At 44.7% G+C, this 5,745-nt stretch overlaps 1 long non-coding RNA gene across 1 annotated transcript; it reads left to right on the top strand.

Annotated features, from left to right (window-relative positions):
• The first annotated feature begins 1,427 nt into the window (after positions 1-1,427).
• Positions 1,428-5,525, top strand: LOC144580927 (uncharacterized). The gene is made up of 3 exons (XR_013531265.1): positions 1,428-1,852; positions 2,082-2,153; positions 5,431-5,525. It is a non-coding gene; the product is annotated as an uncharacterized LOC144580927 (long non-coding RNA).
• Positions 5,526-5,745: the final 220 nt, after the last annotated feature.

Raw genomic sequence — 5,745 nt, 5'->3', positions numbered from 1 at the left:
AACAGTTGTGATTGAGCAGATCTGTAGGCATATGTAAGTGTTGAGGTGAAAGTGACAAAGCAGTTATGTTGAACATTTGTGTCTGGAGGTAATCAACAGAGGAACCGGCTGTGGACCTTCACCTCTGCATCACCTTTGTTTTGTGCTGTAGCTGAGTCTACAACACACAACAAAACAAAATCACCACTAATTTCTCAGAGAGAGAGAAAGAATATTTGATTCAATTTAAGCATTCCTAAATTGCTGCCTGGTGGCCCCTGCGCTCTTGGAGGAGGCCAAGGCAGAGCAGGCCCTCAGGTGGGCAGGCGATGCACTTGAGCCTGAGGACATCAGGTACCCGGCCCCCAGTCCACCGCTGGCGCCCGACTCACCCCTGCAGCCTAGACGTGGCACGGTAGCAGCAAGTGGCTGGACACCCCATACCAGGCCCACGCCCCCAGTAGCAGGAATTCTGAGGCTGGGCACCTGGTGACAAAGTCAGGCAGTCCACTCCGCCAGCAGCCGCTCCGTCTCATCGGTGTGGATGCAGAGCGCCCAGCGCAGGGGCCCAGGATCCGGAGAGGTGTCCAAGAGGAACGGACCCTCAGGTCAAATGGGCTGTGCGATCCGTAACCCTGACGCCACCCAAGGGAAGCTCCGCCATCCCGCGCCAGTACCAGAGCTGCACCTGCAAACTGCGCACCCGGCATGGGCAGCAGTGGGGGCCGGTGGGGGAAGGAGCAACCCCTGACTTTCCATGTGTCTCCCGCTCCCTGACACCTGCTAGGCAGACCCGGGGGCGAGTCTCAGCGCCGAAGCCAGGCAAGTACCGCGGAGTGCCCACGCCAGAGCCGATCTCCCTTTGAGGACTGGGGCGGCCGCAGGGTCAGACAGGCCTCCGCCTCCTCCATTATGACATATATGTAAGGACTGATAACGTTCCATCAGGAACTGGTGTTTGTGATATACAATGCGCCTGCGATCCTGCGCCTGTGGTCCTCCGACAGCCCGGGCGAGCCCAGCAGAACCCGGAGCCGAGCGACGCCTGTCCCGAGCTGCAGCCCCACCTGCCTGCGCGTGTCTGAGAGCAGCTTTCGGGCGGCCGCCGCGGCGCAGGCGCAGGCGCAGGCGCAGGCGCAGGCGCAGGCGCAGGCGCAGGCGCAGGCGCAGGCGCAGGCGCAGGCGCAGGCGCAGGCGCAGGCGCAGGCGCAGGCGCAGGCGCAGGCGCAGGCGCAGGCGCAGGCGCAGGCGCAGGCGCAGGCGCAGGCGCAGGCGCAGGCGCAGGCGCAGGCGCAGGCGCAGGCGCAGGCGCAGGCGCAGGCGCAGGCGCAGGCGCAGGCGCAGGCGCAGGCGCAGGCGCAGGCGCAGGCGCAGGCGCAGGCGCAGGCGCAGGCGCAGGCGCAGGCGCAGGCGCAGGCGCAGGCGCAGGCGCAGGCGCAGGCGCAGGCGCAGGCGCAGGCGCGCGCCTAAGGACTGCGCCGGGCTCGCTCGGTCTGAGAGGTCGGAGGCTGAGAGCGTTGCTGCTGAAGGCTGTGGTCGACCCAGCTGGACCGTGGATTGGGGGCTAGAAATCAGTCTAGGGCTCGCAGACTGGGGGTTGGCGTCAGGTGGGGGTGGGAGAAGCCGCGGCTCAGGAGCTGGTTGTTGGGGATCTGAGAAGTCACCGCCTTGAAGAGGTTCCTCGGCTTCGGAGCCAGGGGCCAAGGCAGAGCAGAACCTCAGGTCCTGGGCTCCATGGACCCCGTCTGCACCGAATCCGGGACGCGGAACCGCGGAAGATCCACAGGGCGGCTGTCAGGAGCGACGCCGGGGAGGAGGAGCTGCCTGGCGCGCAGGAGAGGAGAGAACTGGACGTCCGGGACAAGCCGCGCAGGTAGCGGGGCTCAGCCCGGTTGGGGGGGTTTCCTAGGCCCGGCTTCCCCCCGGGACGGGGCCTTGGAGGGCGCCGGGCACGCTCGGAGCAGCGGAGCCAAATGAGCCTCAGCTGCTTTAGCCCTCCTGATTCCGCAGCTGGAGCACTTGGTGGAGCAGGTGAGTGATTAACTCACAGCGTTGTTGTTTTTAACGTTCACGTTTAAAACGTGGTGTTTTATGCATTGCAGGTCCCCACTGAGTGAGCTCATTCCGCTGTCAAAACTACCGGGAACCATTTTCAGCAGGCGAAACTTTCTCAGGTAAAACCGCCCTTTTTACGTAGATCGCTTCTTTACGAAGGGTCTTAGGGGGAAACTTGGAAGTGGGAGGTGGGTTTTGTGTTCTTGAATAAGAAGACACATTTTTCTCGAAATGTGAGCTCTTTCTGTGTTTATCAATTTTACATAAACTGAATGAAAATAACAAGGTTTTAACATTTTTGCATGACACCTGCTGTTTTTTATTATTGTGATGACATTTTAAATAATATTATAATGGACTGAAAAAATACTGGCTTCTTAGATATTAAAATGTGCTTTTAATTTCTATAATTGTTTGCTAACAGCTGAAAATACAGATAAATGCATGAAACAGAATAGGAAATCCAAAAACACTGAAATGATATAAGATATATATAAGGATTGATAACGCTAATAGGTATAAATAGGAAAGGACGAATTATTAATGAAAAAATGCCTGCCCTTTGAAGAAAACTAATGAAATTTTATATCACAAACGTGAGTGCCTGATGGAACTCAGATTGAAACTTTTATATATGCAAGTGAGAAAAATATCAGAAGAAAACACAAATGCTTATTCTGCAGGTGTATTTTATGTTGACAGAGGCAGGCATTCTGAAGGCTGATTTAGCAAACTAAAAACTGCCGGTGTCAGGAAAAATGAGAAATTAAAGGAAACGTACTTGAAAAGGATTTACTATATTATATATATTCAGATGAGAAGTGTGTTTTCATTTTACAGGGAATTCATTATTATATATCATGTGATATATATACTAGTATGTATAACATATATTACATATATAATGTATATCAGTTATATACACATTAGATGGAAAGTTACATATATACACATTAGATGAAAAGTGCATCTTCATTTTATAGGAAATTCTTTCAAATCAAATAAAAACTCTAATAAAAGTGGTCAAAGAACTTTTTTGCATATTTACAGGCTACTTATGTACATAGGAAAAAATCCTTTGCGTTTCTGGTATAAGAATTTAAATTAAAAGAGGAATGACTTTTCTGTCCACAATATGTGTAAGGATGTTTTGTACTGTTGCTTGAAGTTTAAGTTGCTGATGACTTTTTAAATAGACAGTTTAAATGTAGTAAATACTACATTTAAAGAATGTATATACTCATTATCATCAATTCCATTTTACTAAAATAGCCGTAGGAAGTAGAGATACATGCACTTTGTTTTTTGCAGCACTTATTTTACAAAGAACAGATAGAATGAATTCTATAAATACATTTCTTTGCAGCCATAGGATGGAATAATATGTGACAATAGATACAAAAGTGATATGCTGATGTGTGAAGATGGATTTTGCTATAGCCGGCAAGGAAAAAAGAATCAGTTTGGTTATACATACACAAAACACACTATGGTCTTGTATTAACAAAAAATGTGTACACAACATGGTAACATTTCTAATTCCCGGGCATTTGCATTTTAAGTGAAGTTCTTATCTGTGATTGCTGCGGTGAGCATGTACAACACTTGTAGTAAAAGTTTATTATTAAAGGAATAATTCTTGGGAAGAGGAATATGAATCTTACCCCAGATAAAAATAATCTCTCACTTTCTATTTATCATCATCATTATTATTATTGTGTTATCTTTGAACGTTTAGCCTCCTCAGAATAAAAAGGGAATATTTTATCTGTCTCCAGATTTTATGTATATTATGTACATGTATTTTTCTTACATGTAGAATTATCTCATATATGCAAACAATGATAGATTAATCATTTCATTTTACTTATATTCTTTGAAAATAAATATAAATGATTACTAATGCAAAAATACTACTTTATAGGAGTTTATTTAAAAATATTGAACTCCCCATCTGTATTTCTCCATTCTTTCATTCCATTTACTCATCAAACATAACCTGAGTACCTATTATGTGGCAGACGTATTCTGCTATCTCTCAGGACCCTTCCTTAAAAACTTTGTGTTTACTGCCCTGTCTGCACAAGCTGAGAGATTTGAAATGGGGATATTAAGACTTAATCTCATTTAAACTTTATATCCCATCTTTCAAACAGAAGAATTTCTGAAATTAGAAAATAGTAGAAGATAACCTTTAACTGCCCTTGCAAATGTTTATCAGTCTTAAACACCAATATTAACCACTGGAAAGTCTGGTTTGCGTATATTCTCTAAAAATAAGTATTGAATAAAATGATCCACACCTATTCATTTGAATCATGAATTTCCTTTGGCTTCAAGTTGTTTGAAAAGTCAAAAAATTAATTTGTTTAAAAAACGTGTTACTGTTATTTCAGTGTTCTTTTCCCATAGTACCTTTAAGAACTGAAATGTATTTAAGTGCCAGTTATATCCCTAGAACTGCCCTAGACCTGCTGAGTATACCATATGCTACTTAAAGACCCATGGATTGTATGATGCCCCATTATTATATATGTCAATAATTTTTAAAATGCTACCAATTATAGTTGTCATGAATTATAAGTGGCATTCAAATATCAGGGGCGTTAAAATGTGACCTACTCTGTAAAAAGTCTCCTACAAAGTAGGTATAATTGTATTGTTTTACTTAATTAAAATTTTTTCATTTAGGAGTATAAGAGAAATAATCCCAGAACTCTGGGAGGCTGAGGTGGGAGGATTGCTTGATGCCAGGAGTTTGAGACCAGCCTGAACAACAAAATGAGATTCTTACTCTACATAAAATTTTAAATTAGTAGCTGGGCATGCTGGTGCACATCTGTAGTCCCAGCTACTCAGGAGGCTGGGGATGGAGGACTGCTCGAGTCCAGGAGTTCCATGCTACAGTGAGGGATGATTATGCCATTGCACTCCCGCCTGGGCAAGAGTGAGGCCTTGTCTCAAAGAACAAAAATCTAACAATTTTCAGTTGTTGCTGGAGGAACTATTTTAAATACTTCACACAGTTTCTCATTTAAGCATCATGATGTCCCATGAGATAGCTATTATTGTTGTTTTTATTAATGAAGTTGAGGCACAGAAAGGCTAAGTAATAGCTGGTAATTGACGGAGTTTAAAGTATGACTGAAACTCTAGGCGAACAGAATCCAAAGACTGAGCTCTTTCTATTCAAATAGGCTGCTGTTTTCATTAACGTAGTGAGCAATAAGAGCTGATACATATTGTACTTTATTCAAGAAAAATAAGGAAGAGGAAAAACACGCTATTCAGTGTTTACAATTACATGAATGACTGTATGTTTTGAGACATTGCACTACACTTTCCTAAAAGGTCCTCTTACTCTTGTACTACTGCTCCACATTTGGGCTGTGCCAGTGGCTGTGTGGAGGTGGTCACTCTCCTGGTGAACAGAAAATGCCCGGTTGACATTCGTGACAAACAGAACAGAACACCTTTAATAGAGGTATATAGTAGCCAACTCTTTCAGCATGACATGGGTTTGATTTTTATATCTATATATATAATTAAAATAAATTTATCTTATTTAAATATAACCAGTTGGTGAAACCTGTGGAATGTGTATTTTGAATTCTTAGAATTTACAATCTATTTCTTGCTCTAATGTGGACAGGCTGTCCATTGCCAGGAAGAGACTTGGGCCATCTTTCTGCTGAAACGTGGCACCAACCC

This window comes from Callithrix jacchus, chromosome 22, assembly GCF_049354715.1.
Source record: "Callithrix jacchus isolate 240 chromosome 22, calJac240_pri, whole genome shotgun sequence".
NCBI classification, from domain to species: Eukaryota; Metazoa; Chordata; class Mammalia; order Primates; family Cebidae; genus Callithrix; species Callithrix jacchus.
The sequence above is the reverse complement of the archived record's forward strand: the minus strand, read 5'-3'. Positions and strand labels throughout refer to the sequence as shown.